We start from the raw sequence: 13,113 nt of genomic DNA, 5'->3' as shown, positions 1-13,113 counted from the left end.
TTTGTGTTCGGACTATATCTTCCATTTTCTTCTACAAAGGCATACCATATTTTTACACTCAGGAAAGAGGTAATTTATACCTATTAACAACACCCTTTGGGAGATTGGGGTAAGCGGGGGGGGGGGGGGGGGGTATTCTTAGTGAGCATTGCTTACAGTACCTCTTGTTCATTTTGTACTCGTTAGAAAAAAAATCGATCTTTTCACTTCGGAGTTCAAAATGATTATGAAGAAACGAAACAAAAACTGAATGATGAGTGAACACTGAACGAATGGGTCACGTGGGATGGTCCTTCGGATGAGACCGCAAAAGAAACCGAGGTCCCGTGTCACAGCAGGTGTGGCACGATAAAAATCCCTCCCTGCTCAGAGGCCGTAAGGCCGAGCATAGACCTAACTTTTGCAGCCCTTCACCGGCAATGTTGACGTCTCCGTATGAGGAAAAAATTCTTGAGAGGGACGTTAAACAATATTCAATCAATCAATCTGAACGAACGGTGAGCGAACGATGAACGCTTTGTGAACGGTGAACCCGAGCGGTTGGTGAATGTCGAACGCAAAACTAAACAGAAAGCAAACCCTGAAAGCACGGGGAACGCAAGACGAACGAACCGCGAGTGAACGATCAGCTAACGGTGAGTCAACGATGACCGAACAAAAAATGGGAAAGTAGAACGTTTCAGGGACTGTGAAAATGGACCTCATCCACCGCATATATTTTAAAGTTTCTTTTTTATTATGTATGAGTAAACCTTACAACTCACAGAAAAGTTTCATTATTTGTAAAATTGAACTATCAACATCACAGACAATTGTACATGGATAAAAGGTTCCAATTATCCAAATAGTTTATCCCAAGGCTAGGGTGGGATCACATTAATTAGTTCTTATTGACAAACAATATCCTTTATCTTACAAGGTTATTTTCCTGGTAATTGTTATCTGTACAAGTATATGTTACTAATTTTACAGCAACAATTAATTTTTCTCTGTATCAATTATTCCAATTTGGCTACATGTTACTTATTTTACAGCAACCATTATATGTTGTTCTCTAATTACTAGTTTTACACTATTCTTTGATTTAGTCTAACCAATCAGTTGTGCTTATTTTGGTCATGTGACCATTATTAAAGGAAAAGCCACGCTTGATCTGCTGTTTGAATTTTATTGACACACCAATCACCCTTTCTGCCACCAGCTAATGTGTAGTTTAGAATATTTAGGGCCTTAAAAAGTTGGTCGCATGGTTGTTACTCTTTTTTTTTCTTTAGGCCAGGCAGCTATTTTTGTGACATTTTTATGTTTTGATTCCTATTATCAATATTTTATATCGTCCGGGAATCGGGGGGTCAGCTTGCATAATATGCCAAATTGATATGTCCACTGTTTACTAGTCTACTGACCCCCTTCATATATATTCAGTATTTTGTATATACTGAATATTTCAATAATATTTAAATAATAAATGACAAGTTTCAATTCAGTTAGTGTTGAGTTTTGCCTACCTAAAAAAAACGAAGCAAAATCTCCTTGGCGTTGGAACATAAACATTATAAAATTTCATACAAAGATGTTTTTAAAATAGCTATCTTTAATAAACATTTAACTCTAATAAACAACAAAATACAACGGTAAAATACGCTTATAAAGTAGTGTCTTCATTCCTTTATGAGAGGAAAATAACAAAAATTGTCTGACGAGGTTTGGTTATAACGAACTGTTTTTCGCTAGCCCTAGAGACTCCCTAAAACCGTGTTTTACTGTAGTTGTTTTATGAAGTATCAACATATAATGTGTCGGCTTATATTCAGAAAGGCTGCGTACATGTATTATCAGCTATGGAAGTATTCTCATGATGAAATATTCAAGTTTACTCAAATCTTGACCTACCCACCCACCCCCTCCATGGTTGGATAACATCAATTAAGGTATCAACAGGTAACCAAAGCTCATTTTATTCATTTCCTAAATGTTTTAGTAATTTCTACGGTAATTAGCAGTGGTTAATTATAATACATTACCTAGCCCTAATTCATTACCCTGATATGCAAATAAAGCAATCAAATATTAAGTGAAACATTGAAGGTACCTGCCTAAAAGTTGTTTGCTAAAATCGAGATGCATTTTTTCAATATCATTACCCTATCATCTTCGCAAGCAGATCGAGATCCAGACTAGCGAATATGTCCTTCTGTCTGTGTACATATGTATATGCTAGGGAAGATGCCCTTCTGTCTGTCTATTTGGTATCTAATATGTCCCTCTGTCTGTGTATATGCTAGTGAAGATGTCCATCTGTTAGTGTATATGCTAGCGAAGATGTCTATCTTCTGTCTATATGGTAGTGAAGATGTCCTTCTGTTTGTCTATATGCTAGTGAAGATGTACTTCTGTCTGTCTATATGTCAGAAACATGATTAACGGAGGAATTCAACAGAAGCATAATCAATAGAGGCATACTGAATTAACAGAAGCATAATCATTAGAGGCGTGCTGAATTAACAGAAGCATAATCAATAGAGGCATGCTGAATTAACAGAAGCATAATCATTAGAGGCATGCTGAATTAACAGAAGCATAATCAACAGAAGCATGATTAACGGAAGCATAATCAACATGAACATGATTAAAAGATGTACAATCAACAGAAGTAAAACTTACTTTCCAGTGTATCATTTATCGGTTTATCTTACCTCCATTTCTAAAAATCACAATTTTCAACTTTTGTAACATAAATTCACATTTACACATTAATTTTGACTACGGATTATTCCGTTTACCTGATCACGGCGGGAGTGACCGGTCGACAGGAGATCCTTACTCCTTCTATATACCTGATACCATCACAGAGCTGATATGTCCAGGGGTCCGTGTTTGCCCAACTCTTAATTTAGTATTCCTTATAGGAGTCATGAAATTGATCACTGTTTTTTATAGGTAAACACAGATTCAGGAAGGATAATCCATGATGAAGAATCGGTGAAAATGCTTCTCTTTTGTATTGAACCAATATTACCTCGAACTTAATCTTTCGTTTGGCCATTTACACCAACGTAAGCTTTAACGCTACATCAAACTTTATCCACTCACTAGTTTGCCTTATCTGTCCACTGTGGACGGCTTTAAACATAACTTTGATCTATCCTCAGAATCAGAAACCATTTTAGAGTCATTGAATACATCGTACATTTTTCCCCGGACAATGTGTTGGTAATTAAGGTAGGGAGAGCAACATTTATCGACAAACGTGACGAGGTGCGGCTTGAATTGATACATTTTCTACACTCTGTGCATGATAATCCACCAGCCTCTAATATTACAAGGGATTTAATATACAGAGCGTTAGTAAAAAAAAAAAATTATTATTAACTTTTTTTCTTTTTTTTTTTTTTTTTACAAATTTTAGCTCACCCTTGTATATTCTGTAAATCAGTTCCTTAGGTGATGAACGCCACTTTTGGTAAAAGTCATTTGGATAAGTTTAACTTTCGATTTTATCTATTTTAATTAGATTTGATTCTGCAAAAGATTTGCAACTCCATAAGTATCTAAAATTGATTTAACACTTTCAATCCGAGCATCCCCCCTTGCCACGATGTATAGGCTATTGACAATCTTTGTCCACTTGTGAAACTTGACTTGTAAGTTACTATGCGTGTATGTATAGGCTATTGACAATCTTTGTCCACTAGTAAGTTACTATGCGTGTATGTATAGGCTATTGACAATCTTTGTCCACTAGTAAGTTACTATGCGTGTTTGAATTTTCAATTGAATTGACAATCACATTATGGACAATGACCATGCTCACCATAAATCCTAAAGTCAGGCCATGTTTAGATGAACTCCTTCTATAACTTCATTGATCTAAAATCCCCCAAATATCACATCCTCACAGAAGAATTTATACAACGCTTGCTTCCCAACCCATCCACGAAATTACACTAAAGCATACCTTATAGAACATGGATACATGTAAATAGTAAAATGAATGTAAACAGTTTACCTTTAAACAACGTGTCATCTGAAACATCCTCTATCATGCCATCTAAAATCCTCCTTTCTTAGTGAAATTGAACTGGATGAGGAGGTTGTCGTGAATCAGAGATTATTATCGGACTTCATGTTGTATAAATAACCGTGTACTTTTCTGTGACGGTGTGAATGATATCGCTATAATCGTTATTATGTTAGTATATGGGGACAAAACATGACTTGTGTTGAACGTCATTTTGGCTTTTGTCGCGGTATCATCGTGTAATTAGCGCCTATTTGTTGAAACCTCTTTAATTAAGCGAACGAGTCGGGTGCTGTTGAGAAAATGAAGTAACAGCTTAGAATTGAACAAGGTAGATATAATGGCACAGCAAGACAAGATCGATTGTGTGAATTTTGTAATGTGAACGAAATTGAGGACGAATATCATTTTATTTTAATATGTCCTTTGTACGAAAACCTCAGATCTGCATATATAAAAGAGTGTTATTGGTACAATTGATGTCAATTCATAATAGAAAACAACTCTGTAATCTGGGTAAATTTTTAAAAAGGGCTAAATACTCTTACGATCTAGCCAAACTATCATCCAATGTATATGCTGGTTTTTGTTGGTTTCTTTTTTAATGTAAACTTGACTTATGACTCTCTTCATGTATGTCCATCCTCTAATATTCACTCCACTTTTCATATTGTATACACCTTTTTGTTTATACTCTGTAATTGAATATGTATTATGCTTATAAACCGTAAGGCTTAAAGCCAATAAACAATAATTTGATGCTTGGATCCATTAAGGCCCAATATGGTGTTGATTTTGTGTTACTAGCAAGTCGGAACAGAGAGTGTACTCTTGGATATTATAACAACAGGGTCTGAACAGTTTCCGCAAATCGCATTCTTCGGTAACATGTAAGAGTTACAAAGCACATCTTCACAGCTGATGAGATGCTGATAATGATAAATCGACTTGCTATCGTCACAGTATTTGACAAGAAAAGACATGTACACTTGAATCAATTTAAAATTCATGACGACGGACGAAGGCGTACCGCAAGATCGCCCTTTATGTTATTATTCAACTGCCCTAATTTTTCGGCTTGGGGAGTTAGTCCATGCTACATATAATCACGTCAACTGTGTCAGTTTGGTGCATTAGCAATCATTTTATAGATTTTTACGAATTTGTAACAAAGGTTATGAAAGAATGATTAATGTGATACTGCAATTTTTGTTAATTGATTCACAGTAATTAAGTACGGCTGAACTAAAGTGTATACATTTTGTATAGATAATAGTGTTTTATTGTTAACACAGGGGATATGACGGTCGCCAGGAGAATTTCAACGACGCAATTACACGCTCATCATTTCATTTTCGATGCTGGCAACCACGAAATATTCCTTTTGATGACAACAAAGACGTATTTGAAAGATTTCTAATGCAGTGAATCCTAAATTGATAAGGCACAGTACAAAACAAAAGTATTGGAGTTGGTAATGTGCAGATTGATATCTGAATGCGATGAAACAGTAATTTCTGCCAAAGAAGTAGTTCTAGGGGGTCGTATACCCGTCACACTGGAAAGCAAGAATTGGACTTAGTTCAATTTTTTTAATCTAGTGTAACGTTACATGTAAATGATTCGATTATTAAATTTTCAGCATAAGCAGCCACACTAATAAAACTATACATTCAGCTTATTGACAATGTGTATAACTGAAATACGAAGGATAGCATGTTGATAATGAGCCTAGCTGATATGAAAGTACATGTTTAAAAACTAAACCCTACTACATCCCCCTACCTGTTTGAGAATGATGTCCCAATCATTTAAGAAAATGAATAATAGATTTCAGATAATTAAAAGAAATTATGTACTTGTAGTTCCCATGACTGCTGATAAAACCTGCTCTTCTCCTGTCCTGTGAATGACGGATTTTTCGAAACTTTTAGAAGAAACACAGCTTTGTTTTTTCCAACAACAATTTTCGCAACACGTACATAAATTAACTTAAGTTTTCACCCTTCTCCACCTTTTTCAGCCGAAAGTTTCTTGATCAACGAAGCTAGCTCCTTCTACTATACTTTTGACGCCTATCTTACATCCGGTAGATTAATCCTATCTAATTAAGGATCACCCCTAAAAGGGATAATTTCGTATTAAATATTAAACTGTAAATATCAGCTTTGTAATATCTGTGCAGTATAACACCATCACCTCCAAAAAAAAAAACACTAGAAAGTATGTACATCGTATAAAACGGATTAGAATCCATAGTGTTTATTTCAAAGTTACGAGCAAAGTTAAATATAAAATAACGGTTCGCAGGCACTGTCGAATTAAGTAAGGAGGTACTCATTGTATGCAGTCCATGAGTCCATAGCAAAAAGTTGTAATCATGCCTTCTAGTTCTTGATAGTTGATAAGTTTCATGCGATTTATTCAGATGATGATGGTTCTAGAATGAGTTTTGATAAGAATCCTTCTTCCTGTAGCTTATGGAAACAGTCGGTATCCTGATAGGTTTCGATATAGGCTATCTTGCTATGATTGTCAAGAATTCGAGCCTTACTTCTGATAATAATCCACATTTCAGTAGAAAGTGTTTTGTGTCTTTTACACAAGAGACAGGTGTTACTTTCACGACCATTCGTGAATTTTGATCGATTGATTGATTGATGTTTTCTGCCACACTTAACAATTTTTCAGTTATCTGGTGCGCCCCCTTTTTTTATTGGTGGAAGAGAGAAGAGAGACCACCAATCTTCCGAAAGTAAAACCGGCGCTAAAACCAAAAATGTTTGTCAGCGAATCCCGCGCCGACAGAGGTGAGCGGCCATGTGATTTTGAGCGCGATGCTCTAACCACTCGGCCACGGAGGCCCCTGACTGCAATATGTCATAGTGAAAGGTTTGGCTTTCACCTCTACTGTTCTAACTTCTAGCATGTTGTTTGGTAGATGTTTCCATATTTGGTGCACTCTCTTGACTGGTCTACTATCTAAATATTCGGAGTACATCTTTCCTCCTCCTCTACCTTCATATACATGTACATGTAGTTCTCTAGATGTTTGTCAAGTGATTTTCTGTCTTTTTCCAATCTTTTTATCTGGGGGTTTCCCCTATTAGCATATGATTAGCATGGTCTAATTTCATTTAATTAATTTCAATGAAGTTCTTTTTCATTTTCGCAATTTGTAATTTTGCTCTATTTTATACCTGTTTCGAATTCATCATTGCTTTTATTTAATCTTGGGACGCCTGTACATAATATAATTTAGTTTGTGTATTCGTTATGTTTCTAACTAAATAATTAACAATTTCATTTTCATTTCCATGAAAAATTTAATTACGATGACTTAACATATTACTTGTAACGTATAACGTAATTCTTGTCAATATACAGGTATTTCGCAATATAGTGCCCAATTGGACCCGATGGAACCTTAGTGTGCTCTGGTTTGAGGAAGGCGGAAAATTTCACCATTCTCTCAAAGCTGAATATCGTATCATTATGTATTTACACCATTACTTTCACTTTGATCTTTATCAAATGACATAGTCCCTCTAAAACACCCCAGGAACATCCCATACAACAGACCAGAACTTAAAACTAGTATCCCAGGAACATCCCATACAACAGACCAGAAGTTAAAACTAGTATCGGAATGTCGAATCTGATTTAGAGATTTGCAGGGAAAATGACCTATGTCAAGAAGAGGATGATGAACAACTATATTTTCGGAGGAGCTCTAAAGCCTTTCTACTTAAACACACTACTGGTTTTCGCAAGATGTTTTTTCATCCTTGTTTTCATCAGATGTAGACAGTTCTTCGATTCTGTATCACATCTTGAGACAATTCAGGTTCAAAAGTGTTATGATATATTGATCTGTAGATGCCGCATCCAAATCATCTCTACACTGTTTTCCAGACTTAAGTTTGTTATGTCAGATATATTATAAAGATCGACTTGCTCCAGACTTAAGTTTGTTATGTCAGATATATTATAAAGATCGACTTGCTCCAGACTTAAGTTTGTTATGTCAGATATATTATAAAGATCGACTTGCTCCAGACTTAAGTTTGTTATGTCAGATATATTATAAAGATCGACTTGCTCCAGACTTAAGTTTGTAATGTCAGATATATTATAAAGATCGACTTGCTCCAGACTTAAGTTTGTTATGTCAGATATATTATAAAGATCGACTTGCTCCAGACTTAAGTTTGTTATGTCAGATATATTATAAAGATCGACTTGCTCCAGACTTAAGTTTGTTATGTCAGATATATTATAAAGATCGACTTGCTCCAGACTAAAGTTTGTTATGTCAGATATATTATAAAGATCGACTTGCTCCAGACTTAAGTTTGTTATGACAGATATATTATAAAGATCGACTTGCGTTTGCCATTGTGTTCACTGAATATTTGCCGACACGGGGAGAATTTTTAAAATTCTTGTGATCTGACAATGTTTCTAATGTAATTTTTTCATATCCTCAATACAAAGTTTGTATGATTTCCGAAATAGGTTTAAATCTTATATTGTAGTTATATTACCAAATAGTTTACATCGATCTGGGTAGCACCTACCGGTAACTCGTATCGTAAGGGTCCCGGGTTCGATACGCGATTGTTCCAAAGATTAACACAAAAGTAACACATAAAGACGGACCTTGTAACAACCACTTCAATGTTTTACTCATTATTTACTCATTTACCAAGTCATTTCTGTAGGCGTTACCCTAGTCATAAATTTGCTTTACCGTAATCATGGTGGATTTTTCTTCCTGCTATATTGCTGCAATAGGTGCTGTCCATGCAAATTTTATTGTTCAAATATTTACCTTTTACTATTTAAACTATTACAACATTAACCACCACTTTTGCAACACACACGTATACTTCATATATTTGTACTTTGATTCTTCGTCAAAATTTAAATTCCATATACAAAAAATTAAGTATTTGCACTCTGAAATCATACGCAAAGAGGAGAGCATCTTAAAATGATTTTGAAATATTAATGTAATTTATTTCCATAACAACGATCATACTGTTCGTTGGAATGGAAACTTTATTCACAAGGAGGGCGGTCGGGGCCCAAACTCATAAAATATGTAGTTTTTAAAAGTACTGACATCATGTTTGCTTGGTAATGTTTAAGCAAAAATTGTGAAATTCATGTCCCTTGGGTTTGGAGTTCTAGTGTTAGGACGAGGTACAGTAACTTGGGTACCTGTAAAGTGCGAAACGAAATCGAAACGAAATCTACCGAAACGAAACGAAACCCTACGAACGAAACGAAACCTACCGAAACGAAACGAAACAGATTGTATGATCGAACTCTTTTAATTATAATAATTGAAAATGGTATCTTAGGCCCCTGTTAAAGTTTACACATATAAATAAAATTCGCCTCCCCTTTGATGTAGGCTTTCGGCTTGACTGATACAAAGTTTTAAGAGTTGGAAGGGGGGGGGGGGGGTAAGCACAAAACTTGTTCTGGGTATAGTCAGTTTTTAAATCGAGGTAAGCTACTGACAAACAAGTTGATGGTACAGGGATTTCAACAGTCTCGATTGAAGTCAGCATTTCGCAAATTCTATGGTCGTTATAACGATCTAGTTCGTCAATACAACCTCGCATTGGGTCAAATGCTGTCTGACGTGTTTCATACTGATTGTTAAGCCGTTCTTGGCACACTGATTTTGACTGTGGATAACTCCGTTTACCTGATCAGGATATAGGGCTCACGGCGGGTGTGACCGGTCAACAGGGGATGCTTACTCCTCCTAGGCACCTGATCCCACCTCTGGTGTGTCCAGGGGTCCGTGTTTGCCCAACTATCTATTTTGTATTGCTTGTAGGAGTTATGAGATTGATCACTGTTCGTTATCTTCACCTTACATAAATACCATGTGCAATTAGCTTCGGATCCATAAATTTCAGAACGGAAGGTTACTGTCTCACAGGTCAGAGGTCTGGGGAAACACACTAAACGAGGGATGGGGTCGTCGGCGTTGAATCCGATTTTGGGCATAAATACATGTTTCAGTATCTTTTGCTCTAAAGACAAATATATGTATACATGTGGATATTGTGTATTTGTATGTAGTATATCAAACGGTGGATTCTGAATATGTCCTCCCGTTCTCTTTGTGATTTCTGCTTAAAATCCCCTTGTTCATAAGCCTTTTCAGTTTACAAAATGCCGACCTCCTCCTAATATTATTGCATTAAAAAAAATCCGTTTTCCGTCCCGTTTTCAATTCCCCGTCTTAGCAACATCCCAAATGTATAGAGTTTTTCCATTATTGAAAGTACTCGCACCTCAGCAGTTAGAGATAAAATAAGAGGTTAAGAGCTCTTCCTGCTTTCAATTTTCTCAGACACCAGCTTCTTCAAACAATGTATCTATGCCCAAAGGCAGATCCAACGTCGGCGACCCCACCCCTCGTATAGTGTGTTTCCCCAGATCTCTGAGACTGTAACCCTCGGTTCTGAAATTTATGGATCCGAAACTAATTGTACATGGCATTTAATCAACTACGGATATGTACTTTGTGCTTACTCCCCCCTTTCCAACTTTTAAAACTTTGTAACAGTCAAGCCGAAAGCCTACATCAAAGGGGAGGCGAATTTTATTTATATGTGGTAACTTTTACAGGGGCCTAAGATACCATTTTTAATTATTATAATTAAAAGAGTTCGGTTATACAATCTGTTTCGTTTCGGTAGGTTTCGCTTCGTTTCGGTGGGTTTCGTTTCGTTTCGGTAGATTTCGTTTCGTTTCGGTAGATTTCGTTTCGCACTTTACAGGTACCCACAGTAACTTACAGTAGAAATGCATTTCTTTAAGACTTCCTCTTCCTCGTGACTCTGGAAATCAAGCAAGCGAATAGAGTGCAAAATGTTAGCAAACTGGAAGGCTTCTACTGAAATTCTTAAATCTATTTCCCCTGGGTCACATGATAAAACGGGAGGTTCTAATTCAATGACAAGGCATTGTATGATATTTCTATAATAATTGTGGAATTTATCCCCCGAGTCAAGGGGAGTGAGTGGTTATTTGGTTGGTTGTATAATGTTCGAAAATTTTCCACTCGCATGCATATGAAGACGTCACCCGTGCCGGTGAAGGGCTGCAAACTGTAGGCCTATGTTCGACGCTTATGGCCTTTGAGCAGGGAAGGATCGTTATCGTGCCACACCCGGTGTGACCACGGGGCCTCCGTTTTTATGGTCTCATCCGAAGGACCGCCCCTTTTAGTCGCCTCTTCCGACAAGTGGTACTGAGGACCTAATCTAACCCGGATCCCCCACGGTATGGTTACTTGGAATATATACGTGTACATGCATAATGAAAATACTTCAAATATTTTTCAATTTTCTTTATTCTTAAGCATAAAATACCTAAAATGGGTGCACAATCATAACGAAGTAAGAGGTCTATACCAAAATGGTGAAAATGATTCATTCGGGGTCTGTTGTTCGGGTCCGAGCGCGGGGTTATACGGGTCATATTTATTGATAAAGAACGTGTTCCGTCCTTCCATCCTCCACTGTGTCTGATTTATAAATTTTGTATTCATCACAAAGATTACTATGGCGATATTTCAGGGACATTGAGTCAGGGTTATATCGTCAAGGTGAAGGTCATTAGTAAAACTGTATTCAGGTCATAACTTGTCAATAGAGAGACATTAAACATTAGAATAGTTTGCTTATAACCAAACGAAGTGTCCACGCCCTAACCCAAGGGTATTTGGCCATGTTCAAGGTTGTTTGGAGACAATTATAAACAAAACGTCAAAAACACAGTTTATAGTTTGATCAGGAGACAGCTGAATGGAAAGACGTTAAAAGTTTATACTAGCTACACTGAATTATTATGACCAAACAGTGTGCCTAGACTGAAGGTCATTTATATAACCAAACAATGTGTATAGATTGAATAAGGTCATTTGTATGACCAAATATTGTGTTCAGACTTAATAAGGTAATTTTTGTGACCAAACATTGTGTTCAGACTGAATAAGGTCATTTTTATCACCAAACAATGTGAATAGATTGAATAAGGTCACTTTTATTCCCAAACAATGTGTTTAAACTAAATAAGGTCATTAGCCAAGGTTAACAGGATCACTGATGAAACGAAAACGCAATCCTTGTTTGGGTTACGACTTGGCTGACCAAACAGTCTGTCGCAACCTTGAGTTCCAATGTCACTGGTTCTATAGAAAAAAGTTAAGAAATATTTGTTTCAGGCGATAATTTTTTAGTGGAGAGACAGTGGAAGCTCACATTTCACACAAATTATGACCTGACAATCTGATATGGGTTGTAAAAATGGACAATGGTAGTTTGGACAAGATCTGGTGGTCGATAAAAAGAAAAACAGACGGTATTCATTCCTCGGAGTAAGATGCACTTGGTGCACCATTAAAATGTTACACGTAATTGATGCTTGCCGTAGCGTGATACTCAGGAGACCATCAGACCATCTTGTTTTGAGATTGTTTTTCCACCAGGAAGACATTTTAGATCTGATATTGCGAAAGAATATATCCTGATTTAAAACATATGTACAGTAAATAAAAGATACTCTCAGTGATTTGATCCGTAGATTTGAATACAAAATTACAAAACGAAATGCGAGTTTATTTAGCTATTATTTGTTTTACGTCTTTCAAAACAAATCCTGGATAACTGTAACGGCAATCGCAAATTACTCAAACTTTGGAGTAGTTTCTGTCTTTGTAAATTGTATTTTGGACAATTCATGAAAAAGTGAAACACAATTTCAGAAATATTTCCACACAGATCACATATTTGATTTTCCCTCAGAAAATGATTAAATAAATCAGCATGTAAATTGCTAGCATTATTTCGCAGTTGACAGTGAAGTCTATTTGCTTTTCGATTTCCATAATTATAATATGTCCTACATGTAGGTTTTAGGCAATAAAGTTTTTTTATTGCTGACTTAAAGGCTGATAATGTTGGAAGACTTCTAATTTCAAGGTATGAGTCATTTCATAGTTTTATAGTTGAAGGAATAAAGCTATCCATATATGAGACAGATTTAGCTAATGGAACATT

This window comes from Ostrea edulis, chromosome 5, assembly GCF_947568905.1.
Source record: "Ostrea edulis chromosome 5, xbOstEdul1.1, whole genome shotgun sequence".
In the NCBI taxonomy this organism is placed as follows: Eukaryota; Metazoa; Mollusca; class Bivalvia; order Ostreida; family Ostreidae; genus Ostrea; species Ostrea edulis.
The sequence above is the reverse complement of the archived record's forward strand: the minus strand, read 5'-3'. Positions refer to the sequence as shown.